The 21036-nt window shown below is 34.3% G+C and overlaps 1 protein-coding gene and 1 long non-coding RNA gene across 8 annotated transcripts in view; one reads left to right on the forward strand and one right to left on the reverse strand.

The window, feature by feature from the left end:
* The window catches only part of LOC143663117 (uncharacterized), a 74656-nt gene extending 67247 nt beyond the window's left edge, over positions 1 to 7409 (reverse strand). For 4 of the 6 annotated variants that reach the window (XR_013165816.1, XR_013165815.1, XR_013165813.1 and 1 more), the window contains exons 1-2: positions 7118 to 7409; positions 4279 to 4412 (exon numbers count right to left, since the gene is read on the reverse strand). This is a non-coding gene — a long non-coding RNA (uncharacterized LOC143663117). Of the gene's footprint in view, positions 1 to 1833; positions 2039 to 4278; positions 4413 to 7117 lie in introns of those variants that run through there. The other 2 variants (XR_013165817.1, XR_013165812.1) reach the window with 2 other exon arrangements.
* PCDH7 (protocadherin 7) overlaps positions 1 to 21036 on the forward strand; it is a 408495-nt gene that overhangs the window by 175195 nt on the left and 212264 nt on the right. The gene's annotated exons all lie outside the window — the stretch shown is intronic.

Raw genomic sequence — 21036 nt, forward strand, 5'->3', positions numbered from 1 at the left:
AGCAAGCCAGATAGTGTTATAGTCTACTAAATTCTAAACAAGTGGCTCAATAACTTCAAATAGTTTCTATAAACATGCCAAAATACTTTGGAATTTTTAAGGGTTTAATTAAGGGAAGATCCCAGTATAAAATATTCAAGTTACTTAATAAATTCCTTTTAATTATTAATAGAAAATAATTGATTACTATGAATGTTTTAATTCAAGTTAGGCAAAGATATTTGATTTGGATATCAGCTAGATATCTTTTTTTTTTTTTAATAGAAAATTTTATTGTTAATATTGGAGCCAACAGGGTGAACTGTTTTTGAGGGGAGAAGAAGGGCATCTGCATTTATAAATTTATACCTTAACATTAAAAACTAACAACAGGATATCCAAACTATAACATGATTCCTTAATCAAGTAGATTGTATATATGCAAGCATGCTTTTTATGTTCTTGTCAGAGAAAAATTAGAATAACTAATTTTAGTCATTTGACAAAAATATTATCAAAATGGTTATTGGTACCTTTGGATAGACATAATCACAAATTCAGTGAGTCTTCCATATAGATGAACTCATATTTGTAGAATATGCATTCTACACTCATGAAAATCACCTCCATCCTTCTCCTCTCTCTGTTGTAAGAGCAGTAGATCCACCAAAGGCCCACAAAGCACACATTAAGCATTCATAGATGTGTTTGTGTTCAGAGAGCAGATGGATTTAATAAATCCCAGTTTTCTCAACTTCTCTTCTCATTGGGACCCTAGGAATTGAAATCACCACTCTAAATTTCCCCAGGTCCTTCTGCCTGCTAATAAGGTCATTTTACTTCCATTCCCAATTAGCCCCATATATTACTATCCTCCAACTTTCCTTCAGTAGGGGCTATCTCAACAGGACACAATAATTAAGGCATTTAGTTGATGTATACAACAAACCAGTCACCTGATTTGGGGGAGAGGGACATAAGAAATCATCCTGCTAATTGTTTAAATTAATCTTCCAGTTTTCTGCTAAAATATAGACATAGTTGCAGAAAGTTGTATTTCAGGATAATCTAGAGTCTAAAGTTTGAACTTGATTGTTAAATCATTCATTTTAGAAATAAAAGAATTTAATCAGCAATTGGCAGAAGGATATGTCCAAAAGGGGTAAAAAAGAACAGCATGATTTGGACTGAAAAAATCTGATGAATAATAAAAAAGACAAGGGCCTTTAAGAGAGAAGTTTACAATACTGGGACAAGTAATATGAAGGAGAGCAGATCAAATATCCAAGACAACACATTAATAGAGAAGGCAACCCTGCTGTACATGTCAGATGGAGGGAGGTGCACAAACACAGAAGTGTCACTTTAAAACTAAAGGTCTATGGAATCTATAAGTTTATTGAAGGTTTCCTAAACCCCAATGGAGTAAAATGTTTTGAGATGTGGAATGTTGACTTGGAGCAATGCCTAATTCAAAAATGTCACTGTGATGTTATTGAGAATTCAGACAATAGAGGCACATAAGACTACACTTTGGTATGTCAAATTATTGTGTCACTGGAATCTATCATCTCCACAAACTAGGCCTTTAGTTAAAATTTGGTTTATGCCTAAAATTCATTTTACTCACTTAACATTTAGATATCTTTTTAATGGTTAAATATTTTAAAAGAGGGATAACATTCTATAGTTACTAAATTTGCGAGTGTAAGTTCTTGAATTAATAATTTTGTCTGGATATAAGGAATAAATGTAATAAGGTAAGCTAACTTTCCACAATGCTTCATACATATCAATATTATATGCAAATAAAAATGTGTTGTATATGCATTTCTGCAGTGATACCATGGGAACTGTAAGAACATTGCTTCTTTTTATTTGAAAAATCATTTCAAATTTTAGCCCGTTAGTATAATATATATGTGTTTGATGATAGTGGGAAATATCTTCACAGCTTGGTATAATCAACTGTTGGTTCTGTAATAATCCTCTTTACTTACTCCAGAGAACATTGGAGATGCTGGGTCTCATCCCCTAAGGGTACATGTGTAGTTGAGTCCTAATAAAAAAAAAAATTGAGAGGTTGAGGTTTCCAATTTGCAAGATGATAAATATACATTAATGTACAGTTCAGCCAAATGATTTGAATATGTTCTTATTTTCTAACCATAAAATTAGCCTCAGGGGCGAAAATTCTGCATGAACTAAGCCTTAAATTGTGTTACGTGGGTTTTTGTTGTTGTTTTTGGGTGGTGGTTGAAATATGAGATTTGTATAAAACATGAAAGAATTTTATGGAGCAGTAAAATCTAATGGGGATGTTTGAGCCATGTTTGGCACTTAACCTCTCAGACGCTCACATTATCAGTTAAATATGATGCCAAGGATAAGATTGATTCGTGTTGAAGTTGCTCTTCAGTTCTGGCTTACAGTAGAGATGGAGCCCACAGAAACAGGAAACTGAAGGACATCAGGGTGAGGCGAGATCAGCTGTATCTGAATGCCACTTAAACTCTATGGGTTATGGGTGGACAAACCACAGTGGTTCAGCAGTCAGAGTTCTCGCCTGCCATGCCAGAGACCTGTGTTTGATTCCCAGTGCCTGCCTATGCAAAAAAAAAAAACAACCTCTATAGGTCACAGTGTAGAATCAGAATCATTGGGGGTATTTATCTTCATTTGTAACAAATACCAGTTTTCTTCAAACTGTGACTGAGACCTAGTATGGGACATATAATCATTTTAATGGGTCTTATACAATATTTTTAAATGAAAGAAGAGAATGGAACAGAATGGAATGGAATGAGGCACAGTAAAAAAACATCAAAGCACACTGCATGAAGTAAAGGGAAATATTGCTTTAGGAAGCTTACCTTTCAGTTACTCATAAACACAGTGTACAGGATGTGTGTACAGGATGGGGGTGCAAAATTTATTTTGTAGTGGTTGTGATAAAATATTGAAAGCCATTGACTAGGGTTCTCTTACACAATAAATTCTAAGATATTCCTCCCTATCTCACCTTCTTTGAGTGTAACTAAGTTCACTTTATTATACTCTTAGATTATTGTAATCTCCCAAAATTGTAATGATAAAATTACTATTTGCCTTTCCTGACATGTATATTATGTTTCTGTAAATTTTGTTATTTCTATTTAAATAATCACTTTATTTAAATAAATAAATGTGCTGGTTTGAAAGGAAGCATGCCCCCTAAGAAAAGCCATGTTTTAATATAAATCCCATTTCATAAAGGTAGAATAATCTCTATTCAGTACTGTATGTTTGAAACTGCAATGAGATCATCTCCCTGATTGATGAGATTTAGTTAAGAATGGTTGTTAAACTGGATTAGGGGATGACATGTCTCCACCCATTTGAGTGGGTCTTGATTAGTTTCTGAAGTCCTATAAAAGAGGAAACATTTTGGAGAATGAGAGACTCAGAGAGGGCAGAGAATGCTGCCGCACCATGAAGCAGAGAGTCCACCAGCCAGTGACCTTTGGAGATGAAGAAGGAAGATGCCTCCCGGGGAGCTTCATGAAATAAGAAGCCAGGAGAGAAAGCTAGCAGATGACGCCGTATTTGCCATGTGCCCTTCCAGCTGAGAGAGAAGCCCTGACTGTGTTTGCCATGTGCCATCTCACTTGAGAGAGAAACCCTGAACTTCATCAGCCTTCTTGAACCAGGGTGTCTTTCCCTGGATGCCTTTGATTGGACATTTCTATAGACTTGTTTTAATTGGGATATTTTCTCGGACTTAGAACTGTAAACTAGCAACTCATTAAATTCCCCTTTTTAAAAGCCATTCCGTTTCTGGTATATTGCATTCCAGCAGCTAGCAAACTAGAACAATAAATACATATTTTTTAAATCTCATGCCTGTGTCATACTGATTCTCTTACAGAATTTTACAAAAATAGATCTCTCATCAGATTAATTCCTACAAACTAATAAATAAACAAAACATGGCTGAAATTAAATTACAAATTCTTTTCTCTAGAATATATTTTATATATGCATATATTTAAAATAGCACTCAACTTCTTCCCCAAGTGGATAAAATGAACACAGTGATTTCAAGAATGTGGGCTTCCTGCTTCCAAAAAGATTTGAGATATTTTATGGTAAAGCATGTAGTTTAAGTATATGAAAATGGAAATAGTAGCTTAGAAAACACATGAAGAGGGAATAAGCAAATACATTTACCTTTCTAAAGCTTATAAATGTGTAGTGATTGAATTTTGAACTACTTGACAGCCAGGGAAAACTAATATTAGGATGATACCCCTCTCTTACTTTAGGACCACAGTAGTTTTTCAACTTTGCTGACCTATATACTGAGCCTTATTCCAATGTAGCCCAAACATTAATGTTTTTAAAGTTTCTCAGGTAATTCAAATGTGCAGCCAGAGTTGTTAACAGTTGACTTCCTGTAAAACAAAGCAGGAAGGATTATTGGACTTTTTTGGAAATGACTGAAACTTGCATGATGGAAGGAGACTTACATGTCTTTTCTTTTACAATTGGCTTAAATGAAACACCAAATAATTTTTGGTGGATTTGAAATATAAATTTCTAAGTTATCAGCCTAAGGAAACTTTATCAGAGATGGCTAACATCATTGACTTTACTTTCTCTTGGACTCCAAGTTCCACCATCCCTTTCTTTCAAATAAGCTGGGCCTGTGCTTAAATGTGGTTGAAGTATACCAGTGCTCTTATCAATAGATGCAGAAATTTCAGTGTCTGTTAATCAACTGCTAGTGCATCAATCAAGGATGCAATATTGCTTGCTGAGTAAGAAGTAACCTGTGAATCATTTAGCAATTGTTTGAGTAAGTTACCTCTACAAACCTTTGTTTCTTAGTAAAATATTGAGTGACAGGAGTATCTACCATGTAGTGTTACAGTGACAATTAAATGAAGCTTTAAAAGAGGCAATCAATGAATGTTAGGAAATATCATTATGTATTTTAACTATAGATATTTTATCAACGATATCATTAACGAGGCTTTGCCTTCTTTCAATATGTTCTGGGAAATGTCTTCTATCAATTATGAATTGCATCCTGGAAGAGTTTCCCTTTCTATTGATCAGTTGCTATAGAATATAAAACTCTCACTCAGTGAGGGTTTTCTGGGTTCTCTGTCAAACTGAGTAAAAATAGTAAATATCATTCCTTGTTATTCATGATCTGCTAATATAAGCAGTTATCATTAAAAAGTTGAAGTTAAGTATTTGAAAAAAGCATGCCCAGACTACTTTGTTTCCTGCTGAATAGAACAGTTAACTTAAACGCATGGTTTATTATTAATATAATTTCATATTAACATGAAAATTATGTAATGAGATACAAGAGGCAGAAGCCTCAGGGAGTCAAACATTTTAATAGGTGATGGTAATGTTAACAAACTCTGTGTGTCAAGTGTTGTCATTTCAGTTCCTCTAAAATGGAAATTAAGATAATAGTAAAGTACTGTGTAGAAAATGGCAATATATGTAAAACTTACGTGGGGAAAAAAAAAGTTAGAGACTTGAGATGAAAAAGTCAAAGTAGAAAAAAAAAGAAAGGAATAAAACATTTTATCTTATATTGCTTTTTTACTGGGAAATATAGCACATATACAAAAAAAGCATTACATTTCAAAGTACATTTCAATAAGAAGTTTTAAAACAGATTTCAAAGTTTGGTTTGAGTTATAGTCCCACAATTTCAGGTTTGTCCTTCAAGCTGCCCCAAGACACTGGAGACCGAAAAAAGCCACCAATATAATGATTCAGTAGTCACACTTACTTGCTAAATTCTAACTTTCTATTATAATTTCTCCTTCTCCTTTGATCCTTCTCCCAGTCTTTAAGGATATTTGGGTTATGCCCATTCTAACTTTTTTCATGTTGAAATGGGGTGTCAACAATATGGGATAAGATAGGGGGATGGAACTGGTTGATGTTCTTAGAGAGATTGCTACCTCTGGGTTTCAGGATTTAGGATTTATATACTGAATCCGCTCCTGTGGGTATAGGAATGCATTCCATTCCATTGTTGAGTAGGACGTTCTGATGAGATTATTTCATTTAGAGTGTTGCTCAGCCCAGTTAGGATAGGTTCTAATCCTATTATTGGAGCCCTTTATAAGTGGAGTTTCAGACGTAGAGAGTGAAACCCATGGAAGGTAAAATCAGAAATTCAGTGGAGTCTGAAAGAGATCTGAGAAGCCAAGACAGGCCACCATCTGCATTGCCATATGACAGAAGAGCCAATGACCAAAAATCACCAATAGTCAGCCCCAGAATATGACAGTTTTCAGGAAGAAAGTATTGCTTTGATTTGGAATTTTGATTTGGAAATTTCCCCAGCATCAAACTGTGCGTGAATAAATTCCCATTGTTTAACCCTACCCATTTCATGGTATTTGCTGGAACAGCCTAGGAAACTAAAACATTCCCCAAGTCTCTTCCAATAATGAAATGGAAACAGGTTTAGAAAGCAAATTAATAGTATTAATAAAATATGCTTGTCCTTCTGTTGCCTTTTAAACTTATTTGGTTTTGCCCACATGCTTAAAAGCCTCTCTTTTCTATAGGCTTAAGAATTCAAAGATTTTTCTCAAGGAGAAGTTAAATGAACTGTGTTGTTTTTAATGGTATTTAATTTTTTATGGTATTTACTTTGAATTAGTGTGTGGCATATATTGGATAATTTAGACAAATTATAGCTTGAAATGAAATTCCAGGGAGCCTTACATGTGTCCCAGATCACCTGCCCTACTGAATAAGAAAGTCTTTTGCGTTCTCATGTACAGGTTCTGAGTATCCTCATTTCCCTAAAGGATCATGAAAAAAGTGCCAAGATGCTTACTTATTATTCAATTAATGAGCGTATATGGTTCCTTTCCTCTGAAAAGTCTGAATTTTTATACAAAGAACTCATCCTACTAGAAAGTTCCCTCACTAATCAGTATAAAACACAGAGGAAGCACACGAGAAGCAATATCTATAAACCTGGTGTCTTGGTTCACCAGAGCGCCTATCGCAAATACCACAAATCTGCCTTGGCTTAACCAATGGTGAGGGTGGGGAGGAGCATTTACTGGCTCACAGTTTTGAGGGTACAAGAAGTTCAAAATCAAGGTACCAGCAAGACTTGCTTTGTCCTCCAAGTCTGTGGCATTCTGGTACTGTGGCATTCTGGTGTCCCTTGGCTTTTATTTTTGTTTCCCATCACATGGCAATGTCCTCTCCTTTCTCTTCTTGGTCCTGTCTGACTTTCTGCTTCTCCCTGTGGCCTTCTCCTCATAAAGCCTCCAGGAATCCAGATTAAGGTCCACGCTGACTCAACTGTACCACACCTTAGCTAAAAATAACATCAAGTGGTCCCATTTACAGTGGAACCACACCCATCAGAATGCAGATGAAGATTAAGAACTTCTGTTTGTTGGATTGTGAGCTATCACATGTGGAAATTCCATTTAGTCACCACATAGGATTTATTAACTCTCCGCTGTTACAGAGTAGATATTTAGTGAAATTCAACTGGTGTACTATCAATCTTTTTTCATGCTGATATACAGGGAAGAAATTAATTTCCACCAAATTCAAGGATATTTTTAGTGCAGGCAATGATCCCCTACAGATCTTTGGCCCTATGGGCTCAATTCTAGAAGAAAGAAATTATCACCCCTATCATTTATAGACATCGCCATGTGATGGAAAACAAAAATAAAAGCCAAGGGACACCAGAATGCCACAGTACCAGAATGCCACAGACTTGTAAAATCTGTTTTCTTTACAAGATCTCATTATTCAATGCAATTGAGGCATTATCATTTATAATTATAAAAGATAAATCGTGGCTCAGAGGGGTTAAGACAGTTCCCTAAAGTTGTCCAACTCATAGTCTGTGTCAGAAAAAACAATTCACGTTCCTGATTTGAATGTCCATGGATTTCCCCAAATAAGGTAGTAGTTATCTGATAGGAGAAGAATGAGATGTAAATATGGATTGGTTCCCCCTCTGCCCCACAGGGCATTACAGAGTTCTCGCATACTTCAACTTTTTGTTTGGTCTTGTTTTTGTAGTAGTTGTTTTCACTGTGTTCAAGGAATAATACATGCCAAAATAGGTTACAAAGATTATTTTACATTTTTTCTCTTATTAAGCCAATACTTTTAACAAAAAATATACAAAACTTGAGAGTTTAATAAAATAAGGAAAATTGTTAGAATGATTTGTTAGTTCACAATGAATCTACAGGTGGTTCAGTCCAGCAATAGAGCACCAATTTAAATTTGAATGATTACTATACTGTCTTGCAAAAATATGAAGTCTGAACAGAATAGTTTTTTGTGACTTCTGTCACTTTCCCCACACCACAGTCTCCATTACCCTCTGTACTAGATTCCTATTGCCATGTAACAAATTACCACTAATTTAGTGGTTTTCGAGGTCAGAAATCCAAAATGTTTCACTCAGCTAACATCCAGATGCTGGTCAGGCAGCATTCATTCTGGAGGCTCTAGGGGGTTTTGGGTTTCATGGCTTTTAATGGCCTTTAGAGGCTTCCACGTTACTTGGCTTGGGACCCTCTACTTTACACTTCAAAGCTAGTAAAGATGAGTCCAATCCTTCTCACATTACATCAGTCTGACTCTTCTGTCTCCGCTTTCCGCTTTTCAGAGCCCTTGAAAATAGTCTCTCCACCCAGATAATCCAGTGTAATCTTCCTATTTAAAGGTAGCTGATTAATAACCTTAATTCCATCTGCTAGTTTAATTCCCTTTTATATGCAACCTAACATTTCTGTAGTTTCCAAGGACCAGAAGCTACAGAAATAGTTGGCTATGACTGGGGGAGCCCATTTTCCTGTCTCCCACTCCCACTTTCACTGATTTTTCTGGACTCATCTAATTTGTAGTAAGGAATGAATATTAGCATATATAGGACATTGTCTGCATTTTTTTCCTTATGGATGCTTCTTGCTTTTCTTTTTTTCTTTGCTCTTTGTTTGATTATGTCAGGGTCACAATTCATTCTTTTTCCATGTAAATATCCCGTTTTCACGGCATCATTTGTTGAATTTTTGTTTATTTGTTTGTTTTTCTTATTTGTATTATTTTGGGAAGTGCATGCGTCAAGAAACGAACCCGGGTCTCCTGCAGAGCAGGGGAGAATTCTACCACTGAACTACCCTTACACTCCCCTGCCTCTTGCTTGCAGAGAAGATAATCCATATGAGCTACAGGAATGGGAGAAGAAATGGGGTTTATCTGTTTAGTAGAAGGTTCACCTGTTTACCAGAAATTTCTGAGTTAAAAGCTACATTTCAATTAGTTTACTAATCACACACTGAAGTAATGCCTCAGAGCCTTACTCCATGTATTTGTCTTGATTCTTGTCAGATATTTTCGTCCACCCAGAATGCTGAAAGTGATTTAAGGATGCAAAACTTCATTTCATAGAATATGGAAATTTTAAATATGTGTAGTTTCCTAAACAGATTTAACCAGGTGCAGTTTAGATGGAATGACTTAGATAGAAAAGGAAAAAAAAAGAGAAAACAATCTGGAGTATCTGTTTGAGTGGATCCTAAAATGCAAGCTTTATTTTCATTCATTTCAGTACGGAAGAAGAAATTCAAATGTTTGTGAAGCCTCCTTCTCTGTGCTTTTATGTATTTTAGGAGATGGCTTTTTAAGCTTTTTGCCCTTGTTGTTGTTGATTTTTTTTTCATTTTTGAAGTTTTCCTAGTTGGAAGCCAGGGCAGTCCTATTGGAGTTTCACTTAGTTTTTCAACATTACTGCCCTATGCTGCTGTCACTGACTCCAGCTGTGCAATTTACAACAAGGTTTATCGACCTCATTCAGGAACTCTGGAGCTCCATGGGTGTGGAAGGTAGGCATGCAAAGCAACTGAGTGAACTGAGCTTTTGATGATTATCAACAATGCCAAGGAGGGAAAAAAAAAAATAGAGAAACGGTTGCTTGTATTCTGTGAGTGCTTTTGTATGATTAAATCACCCGCCCCACCGAGCTCAATGCCTACATTTGCAGCATGTAGATTTTTCAACACAGTAGTAGGCACAAAGTAAGCCTTTAATTGTCTTTGTTGAACTGAATGTCATTGTGAAGATAGTCTTTTTCTCATTAGTTGCCTGTCAATATGCTCTTTTCCTAACTAGGCCTCCATCTGTCTTCCAGTCTCTCTGTGCTTGTAAACATACAGACTTACAGCTACCATGGAGGGTGGGAAATATCTTTGGAGGTGAAATCCAGTCATGGCCCAGCATGATTTCACCATTCTATTTCATACCAATTTTGCTAACCTTTGCTATTAGAATCATACATTCTTGAGATGGATGAGATTTCAGTGCCTCTAGCACACAGTAGGTATTTGATCATCATTTGTACGTGAAGGAGTCAATGAAGGAATGACAGAAAAGATGGTTTAGAGGATAGATAAAATCTAGGCAAGCATATTCCGTGGAGTTAATTTTGGGGGATATCAATACTTTTTCATGAAGATGTTAGGCCTGAGGGAACCGTACTGTCTTATTAGTCTTCTATTAGTTATTTCACTAACATGTTTGTTTATCAAGCGTATCTTTCTTCATGATCTTTGTTTTGTGAGTAAAAGCCTATTTTTCCCAGATGCATTTATTTTCAAGACCATATAGTGTACTAAGAAGTTTCTTAATGACTGAACCAATACTAATATCTACAAATCATTGATTTCAATCACGCATTTACTGACCTAACACATGCCCTTTTATGTTTCGGAGAATGAAGGAACTGGAAAGGATGTTGAAAGCCATCTGCTACAGCCCCTTCATTTTAAACTTGAAGATGCTACAACTGATGCCACAGTTGAAAATACTAAAAATTATTGCCCCAGATTTCACATTTAGTATCAGAGCCAATATTTGAATCCACTTTTCTCAATTCACCAATTTGGAGTTATTTCCAAAACATATAAATATCAAAATATGTTAATAAATAGTAATTGACTATTAACTACTTTCAAATCTCTGTCATTGAAACCATGGTATAATAGATAAGCCCTGTTTATAAGGACTTTACTATCTAAGTGAGTCATCTAAATAGTGTATAAAAAATATATAGCCCAAAAGGATTAGTAAATGTTGAAACAATAAGATACACTTGATGTGAGAGCAACTGCATTTTCCAATAATTTGATTATATAGACAAATGTTGTAATGTAACATCTTGAAATTTGCATTTCAGGGAATTAATAAATAGAGCTGATTACAGACCCATCGAATAATAAGAAATATACACTGTTGGGCATCCCACTGCAAGGAAAAAATTCTCACCATCTACCTATGAAGATGAAGTATACTCTTGCTTATAGAAGTCTGCAGTAAAGGAGTTAAATAGACGGACTTCCTGATGAAATGGCCTTTTATGGAATATATAGATTTAAATCTGTCATGGGGAAAAATGTGAAAGCAAAAATGCCCAATGTCAAGGTGGTACAGATTAATTAGGAGGTATACATAGGCTAGAAATTGGGCCATAGTACTTATATAATTAGTCATCATGCACAAAAATGTGGAAATAGATTACAATATTTGTCTGTGTCTCCTAAAACCTCATGGACCGAGGATTAGATTTAACTATGACAGGTACCGGGAATTAAACCCGGGTCTCCAACATGGTAGGCAAGAACTCTGCCTGTTCAGCCATGGTGGCCTGTCCCCAGATTTAACTTTAAAAGAAAAGAAATGCCTGGTGAAAAGCCAGATTGCTACAGAATCACTTTATAATAATAGATGCCAGGTTTCCATGTTTTCTTTCCCTCCTTTTATTAATACATGAAAAAATTGCCAAATATGTATGAGGGCTTATTTTAAACCACTATTTATTTATTCAGTAGATATGTAGAGTGCTGCTTTATCACCATACTAGGCATTCTATCAAAGTGATTTATAAACATACTACTTCTGATATTCATAAGTAATTTTTAAGCTTGGCATTTTTGTAACAATTGCCTAAATTTGTTTTTCAATTTATAGGAAGGGAAATTGAGGTTCCAACAGGTGAAGTAATTTTTCCTTAGCCATATAATGAATAGAAGTAGGGTTACAGTTTGATCACAGTACTTTCTGATACAAAAACCCAATCTTTTACCCATACTGTGTGACTGGAAAATCATTTTAGGAGCTAAAAAATGGAAGTGGTGAGGACTATTTAGAAACAATGGTGACATTTCTTATCTATTTTACTAATCTTGAGTTGCTTTGCTAAACAATGTAAGTATCAAACTGGTCCAGAAAGCAGTGACTTGGAAAACTTTTCATCCCACCACACTAAGATTTCCTTTGCATATTCATTACTTTCATTAAAGAATGACTATATGAAAGGCAAGTTATTATGTGTTTTATAAACAATATCTCACTTAAATGTCCTAATATTATAGATAGTAATAGCACTATTTTACTGATAAGACTATGCCTACATATCTATATGTCATGCTCCTACTTATCCCTTGTATAAGTCACAAGGTGGGGTTGAAAAGAGTGCTAGGTTTTCCAGCTCCACTAGACACTAACTATGGATGTTTATCTGTTCAAGTCATTTAATTTTTATGTGTCACTTCAACTGTTTCTTACCTCTTACCTATTTAAGTTTGTTACAAAGACAAACTGATATATTGTTTGCAGAAAAAACTTCCAAAAAGATAAAAAGTATGTCAATTGCAATTATTTTTCAACCAATTATCAGAGTGCCTGATAGATAAATACATTCAAGATATGTTTATATACATATGTAATATATATTCAATTGATCATAAATTCAGGTGATTATTGAATCACTATGATACTGGAATGAAGAAAATTGTTCTGCATTTTTTTCAGCTGTTGCCATATCTTTATTTGGAATAATCCTCTTCGAAGGCAAAAGGATTTGTGCTCATGGAAGTCTTGTCTGAAAGCTGCTTGCTTTATACTGGTTATGAGAGTGTGAGAGTAACACCTCTTAGAGCTGAAGAGAGGAAGATGAAGGATCCACAGTTTTTTGTTTGTTTTTGGTCATGAGAAAACACCAATATGGTTTAGTCATAGACTAACAGAGAAACCTCCAATTCACTTAATGCTGAAAAAATATTTCAATCTAATCAAATTTATTTTCATGGATAATAACAAAGAGAAAAATTCTCTTATATAGTCTTTACTCTTTGTGACTTTTTTGTTGTTAAAAATAAGTAGTACAGCTCCAAAAATCAAGTGTTTAGTCAAAAGCAATTGATAAAATGAATCCATATAGTTCATAAGATGCCTAATGTCTCTTTGAATAGTTTGGTGTTTTTGTTTTTTTTTTTTAGCTTTTGCACACCTTGTCCTGGACTATATCAAGGGTCAACAAACTAAGGTTCATAGGCCAAATCTGGCCTCTGCCTGTTTTGCAATGGCCTGTGAAATAGGAAAGGTTTTTACATTTTTAAATGGTTGAAAAAAAATATTTAAACGAATACTATTTCATGACACAGGAAAATTATGTGAAATTCAAATTTCAGCGTCCATAAATAAAGTTTTCATTGGAACATGGCCACACCCATTATTTATGTATCTTCTATGGCTGTTGTCATGCTGCTGTGGCAGAGTTTAGTATTTGCGACAGAAGACCATATGGTCCTTGAAGCCCAAAATATATATATATATTTGAGGGCTTTACAGAAAAACTTTACTTTTTAGACCAGCTCTAGACTAGATATAATAAAAGCAGCAAAACATGATTGAATAAGCATATTTACTACATAGAGAACCTATGATTTGTGTCTTAGAGCATATATATTCTTTTAGAAATTCTCAGAAAAAAAATGCTTGCTTAGGTTAACTCATAGTATTAGGTTCAGTTATTCTTTCCCTTGCCATTTTTGATAGGGACAAAATGAGATACTTGCTGACAGTTTTAGGCTAGAGAAGTTTTTCAATATTTTGAATACTGAAGCTCTTGATTTTTTTCTCATTTGCAAGACAATAATACTGTCCATATAGAAGTGGCATAAGGAAAATGTGTAAAAACATACATAAATATAAATAAAATGAATATCACATTCCTGATACATTATTTTGATGCTGTCATCATTCTCATAATTAAATAGTTGTGACCTATCAGATTAAGAACTATAATGCATCACCTGCAACTTTAGCATCCGAAACGTACTTATCTACAATAATATCGAGCATATAATTTCATGGAAGTCAAAAGGAACAAATATAGTTAATTTTTCAAATGAGTATTTTAATTTATCCAAATGTCTCAATATGTTTCTTTTTAATATATTTTCACATTATTGACTTTAAAGAAAGGAAGGGATTTTGAAATATGAGGATATCTTGAGATGTCAGCAAAGGAAGATGTTCCTAAATAGTTTTAAAAACCTGATTAAAGTTTGTTGGAAGGTTCTGCAGGATATATCTGAGGTTATGCACTATGGGAGTCTGGATACGTTTGTTCAACAGTTACTCACACTGGCTGAGAATGTTTGCAGATTAATCAAAAATTGTACTGTCTTAAAAACTCCTTTTAAAATAAAATGGAGTGTTTCTTATAATATGGAACATTCTGCTCCATGACTGTCTCTGTGCTTTATGACTAACAATGATAGTCATTAGAAGTTTGATGGACGTAACTAAGTGAATTGGAGAAAAATAAAACAAGACTTTCCAGCCTATTCAGAAGTAATTGATGTGACTGACACAGCTGTATGTCTGTCTCAGATAAGGAGACAATTTATGGAGAAACTACCAGAGCTAAAAAGGAATGTGCAGATTTTAAGTTTCCAATAAAGTTGTCTACAATGCACAGAGCAGCTAGTATTTGAGAGGAAAAGAGATTTAACCTGTGGTTATTTTCTAACAGACGGCATCCTTAGAGTCCTATCTTCTTGCAAATAAAATCCCCATAAAGGTAGTGTCACTAGGTTATAAGAAATGAACTCCAAGGGAAAAGTATTTACTCTCTTACATTGATACTGTATTTTTTCTTTTATTGTAAATACACTATGTAATATGACATTCCTAAAGTTTAATACCCTTTTTTCTCTTTTCTAAAATTGACCACAGCACTATCAAAGAAAACAACACATTTTTATTCTACAGGTTATTTTCTTTTGCATGGGAAGGCACCAGGAAGCAAACCCAGGTCTCTGGCATGGCAGGCGAAAACTCTGCCTGCTGAGCCGCCGTGGCCCCTCTGCAGGTTTTAACTTAGAATATTTTGCTAGTACAGATGGAAGACAAATATTTTAAGTCTGTCAAATTGAGAGACATAATTGTTTAATGTAATTTTGTTCCTTTTAATAATAAATCTAACAAGAATGAATAAAATATAAGGATTTTTTTATTCTTCATATATTTGAGAATATGTACCAGGTTTCTATTGCTTTACTCAGAAATCATATCTGAACTTTTTGACAAAGATTTTTTTAATAGGTAACACTTGAAAATGTTACACACATTTGGCAATGATTGTATTCTGAAAACAGAATAGGGTATTGATGTTAACTTCCTCAAATGTGCAGATTTTAATAGTACGTGTTATTATACCAGTACTTTCAAAAAGGGAGTGGTGGTTTTACAGTTCTCTAAAGTTAAAAGTAATATTTAAAAATGAATCTATAGAGCTAAAATAAAAATTAAGGCAGTTATAATTGCTGTTCAATATGACTTAAGCTTTCTAGATATTTCAAGAAAAAGTACTTTTTAGAAAAAAGCTTAAGTTCTCTGCTGAATTTGGAATGTGTGAATTTAAACTTCCTTGAACTCTCTTGGAGAGAGTAGGATGGGATCTGGTTGCCAGTTGTGCTAAATAGAGCTTGTGAGAACTTCTCCTGTGACTTCTAAACCTGATAGACTGCCTGGATTTAGGTTTACTGTCAGGTACCTTACATTATAAATCACTCAGTTGTAGTTTTACAAAAAAAAAAAAAAATCTTTAAGTAAAAATGCTCACTACATTTTCTGCTTCGTAAATGGCTTACCCCTTACAACAATGCCAGTGGAACATAAAACTTTCTGTAATTCAGATATTTTCTAACTCACCACTACATTCAAGTGTGCTTTCTTTGGATCCCAAGTTCACCAGTAAATCAACTTAAGCATCTGTTCACATTCTCCAGAAAACATACACACATATGCAAATCATGAGAAGTGGATTTACTGATTATGTTACATTGCATTCTCCATTGCACCCAACTTAAAAAAACTCATACTTGCTGCATTTATTCTTTTAAGTCTGTGGGGTTAATTGCACATGCAAATGGTCACTCCTTCCCACACCCCTTACCTTGGGCTCTCCAGCACTTCCATCTCCTGTGCCCCCAACAGCATGAAGGCAAACATAGTAGATTGAGTTCTCCATTAACAATTTTGCCCATGCCCATGTAATCTCTAATATAGAAATCTAGATTTCTAGAGAATAAAGTGAATACAATTAGAATGGAGGATCCTGGTTCCAATTCTGTGGTATTTTAAAACAATACCAACTCTAATGTGTTTCCATCAGTTGGGGTGGAAGGAGAAATCAGTTTCATCTAGTACCCTAGAGATTATATATTTTCTGGATTTTGCCTTTCTATATGTTTTTAACAACCTCTAAAATAACTAGGTAGACTCTATCACAGGATGTGTTCCTCAAGTGAAAGGCTCTGGTGAGAGATAATGGAGAAAAAAAAAGTTGATAAATGCTATTCTTAAATAATAGAAATATAGAAAATATCTATACTCAATAAATGATTAGGTTTAAAATAGCTTTGAGAAATGTGGGTGTTATTATATGTACATATTTGCCTTACAGATAGCTTGTTTTTAGACCAATAAAAATCTTATTACATTAGTGGGAGAAATAGGCTTGCAATTTCACACAGATTTTAAAAATCCTATTTAGAAACTTTGTGCACTATTGGGCCAGCTGTATATTTTCTTTACAAACAATCCTAAAACATAACAGGAGATAGCTTTAGTTATATAGCTGTGGCTTCAGGTATAATGCCTTTTATAGTATATGTCTTTGAGGACGCTTAAGGCTCTTTTTATAAACTGTCTCATTAACTCTCAGAGAATTTAATTTAGTAAGGGGTAGGTGTTATCTCAATTTTACAGACACTGAGCCTAAGGCACAAAAACAAAGTTCAGCTAACTTCTCTGAGGTCATATAGAAAATCTATATGGTTGCTTGGAATAGGATCTTTTTCTTATCTGTTATTTCTAACATACTGTTTTTTTTTCTCTAAACACACGTGCGCTCACACACTCACACATCTCATACTGGAGATTCCTCGACATGATTCACTGTTTACCTTGTCTTTGTAATCTTAGTTTGCATTTCATTTCTCTGGTCATTCTAATTAGACCATTTTTTTTGTTTGTTTGTTTTTGTTTTTGTTTTTATCTCTTTTCATTTCCTTCCCACATTCAGTTATCAGGCAGCCGTTTTTGCCTGCATTTTCAAATATTTACCTTAGGGCAAATTTCTTCAGTATACATGATTGTCCATAACTTTTGGCTTATCTCAAAAGCAACATCAAGGAAGAAAGACAAAAAATATATATGAATGAGTCCATAAATAAAACTCTTCATGCAGTTCTTTTTCTTTAAGCTGCTGCCATTCTCCTCTCTTTGTCACACTTTTACAATTCATGAATATCCACAAATTCTCCATTTCTCTGTATATTTACAAGCCCTTTGATCCTTTGATTCCTTTGGTCTACTTTCATTTGTTGTGCAGAATTTAGAGTTATGGTAACATAATGACCTTGCGATGGATGAACCTAAGGATATGTGGTAGGTCGCATTCTTCTTGATGCCTCTGAGACTTTTCTTCAAATAGGTTTTCCTTTCTTTTTGGTAGTGGTTTTCTCCCTTGGCTTCTGAGACTTAGAAGTGGCCTTGTTTTCCTACTCCCTTTCTTTTTTTTTAGTTTCTAGCCCCCAAATATGGAATCCATATTCAGCCCTGAAGTATGTATTATCTAATAAACTTAATTTGCAAACATCTCAACTCACAGATGCCCTCTTTTTCAATGCCTGTCCTAGATTCCCAAACAGATTTCACATCTTTTTTTATACTTCTAATTTATTGGAAATCTGAACACATTATATTTAGTCTGTTTTTACCTACTTAGAAGGTTTTGAGTTTCTTATATGTATAGAATCATTGTTGCTTTATCTGGAACATCCTTGAAACCCTAGAACATAATATGTACAAAATAAATATGGGGATAGTATGTTGATGAATGAATCCAGTCAGTCACACAGCCTTGTTTTCTAATGGTTTTACTACCCATTCTCACTACTATCCACCTCCCCTAAGCCCTATCTCTTGCTAGCTTAATGTTTCTTGATAGTTGACCTCTTCTTGGCATAATTCTCTGCCTTCTACATTTCTTCTTTGCCATGTTTTGTAAGGAGATGTCAGATCACACCTTCAATCTCTGGGCTTTAATGACGTCATCTATCTAAATAAATCTTGATTTACACTCCCTATTTTTTAATAATTCCCATATACACCCCACCTTCAATTTTTTTATTGCTTTTCTTTAATACTTTTTTTTTTTGCATTGCTCCTTCCATTCCCTCTAGCTCTCCTTCACATTTTCAAGAAGTTGGAAGGTTGACAGTCTTTTTCAAGCTTTTTGCTTTCTCCTTTCTTGAACAGACTGGTTTTCACTTGCAGGACATGGAATCTTTTTTAATCACCTTAGTCAGAAAAAAAAGCCTAGACATTTCAGGTCACTGCGTATCTTTAAATCCAATCTTTTGAGCCTCAAGACTCTCTCTGGAAACTTTTAAGAACACTTGGGCACAAGCTGACTTCCTGGAGAAGTTTAATTTCTTTAAACTCTATATATATGCTCTTCCCCAGTTGGGGGTTCTCATTCCTCTCTGCATCTTAATCACACATGGACGTTTTTAAAACTACTGATATTCAGGCCCCACCCTGAATTCTGTTTCATTTAATTTAAGTTGGGATCTGTGTTCATATTTCCTTTTGTCATGAGTTCACTGGATGGTTCTAAGGTGCGTCTAGGTTTAAGAATCAGCACTTAAACTAATTTGCTTCAGAGTATCAGTAATCAATAAATAGTCATGTCTATAATACAGATTCATTCTATCATGCATTCAACACACTGCTTACATTTCCACTTCAGTCAATCTTTCTGGAACATATAAATATGAATTCTGATTCATAACCTCCGCTAGAAAATCTAATCATTTTCTTAAAAGACTCAACCTGATACTGAAGGGCCATATGTAAGTATCTGTCTTTCTAACTGCTTATCATCTATCTAGCTTTCTGTCTGTCTATCTATCATCAATTTCTATATTTCCAGACAAAACAGAGTTTGAGCTATTAACACATGCTGATATTATATTGAAGAATTGTAACAGGATAAACTGTGGATAAAAATTATACTGGAGTGTTATATGGTCTATTCTGTAATACTCTTTTATTTTTGTATTTTTCATTTAGACAATATTTGGCCATTTATTATTTTGTTACTTTTATATAAAAAAGAAGGGTTTGATGAATTTAAGAATTTATTAATGTATAAATAGATTTTAGTATTTTAAAATTGCAATGTTCTTCTTTCAACCATTAAATTTTAAATGTATCCTAAATAAGTTATGGATATTAAAATACTTACAGTCAGAAAATGAAATGTGTAGATTCTGGGCAGTTATTTTATACTACATTATAGAAAACTCATTTTTGACATTTTTCATTACAAATACAGTGTGTCAACTGTCTATTTACTATTCTGTCATTACATTTTTGTGGAGCCAGCATGTAGTCATAGATTCTGAGATCAGCACCTTCACCCAGATGTCACCTTCTTTTCTACATTTATATCAAAATGGAGCACCATTTATCATAGTTCTTTATTTATTCTTCCTTTTGTCATTTTATCAGTATATTTTATATTTTTCTATATCCAGTTGAGCTTTCTTCTTGTGTTAGTGAAGCCTGATTTTAAAAGATTTGAAAAATCTGCAATACAATTAGGATCAGCATCCAGTTCCCCTTTATCTTTTTCTCTGATGTTTTCTATCCCACTGCTATGTCCTGGAGGGATCATTTCTCTGTATGACTCTAGGAGTTCCTTCTTAAATTCAACAATGTCATTAGAATGTTGTTGTTCAGTAATATTTGGTGAACATCTTCTGTGTGCAGAATAATGTGGGTTTAGGGGAACCTCAGTGGTCTCATTTTCAAGGCAAAACCAAAGACATAAAACAAATCACAGTTATTTTGCATTCAACTGGGAATGATAAATGGAAAGAGCATGAAAAGAAAATATGCGTACATCTAAAACTTAGGATAGACTCAAGTAAATGCAAAAGATAAAACTTAGTAATCAAAAATTGATTTCTATATTTATTTAGAGGCAAGATAAAACAGCACAATCATACTGCTCCAATGGGTGATGAGAATTGTCAGTGAAATGAAGATAATGATTCTAGAGAATTTATTGCCAGTAAATTTTGACCCATGACTTTATGCTATTTATACATCAAATATTCTCTCATTGTTTATGAAGAATCCAGTTCCTCTTCTGTGAACCATTATAAAGGGGGAAATGTGATGTAAATAATTTCACTTTACGTTTAGATTCAGAAGTTCTTAGAGTTTGGTTTTGAAGTAGAATTGAAAAAGGTTTGCAAGGATTGTACATTTTCAGTACATGGAGGCTGAGATCTGGGTTAGACATGCCAGTAATGGACAGGATTCCTACTCAGTCTTCTGTGGCACAGAAAGGAAGATATGGGGAGACGTGCTTGCTTTTAGCAAACCTTATTTATAAATGTGGGGAAATGTGCCACTGTTATCCTTAATTTTCCTATTAACTACCATCCTGCCATCGTGTGGATAATTCTGAATGCTTGTGAAACCCTAATGGTCTCAGTTGTGATTAGTGTTTTGTATCAGTAGCATTCAAGTCACAAAGGTGTGATAAATGATCCTCACCTTTCTCATTATTTTTCTGGCAACATTAAATTTATACTTTACTGCAGGAAAAAAAAAAATCTT

The sequence above is a fragment of the Tamandua tetradactyla genome, chromosome 19 (genome assembly GCF_023851605.1).
Source record: "Tamandua tetradactyla isolate mTamTet1 chromosome 19, mTamTet1.pri, whole genome shotgun sequence".
Classification (NCBI taxonomy): domain Eukaryota; kingdom Metazoa; phylum Chordata; class Mammalia; order Pilosa; family Myrmecophagidae; genus Tamandua; species Tamandua tetradactyla.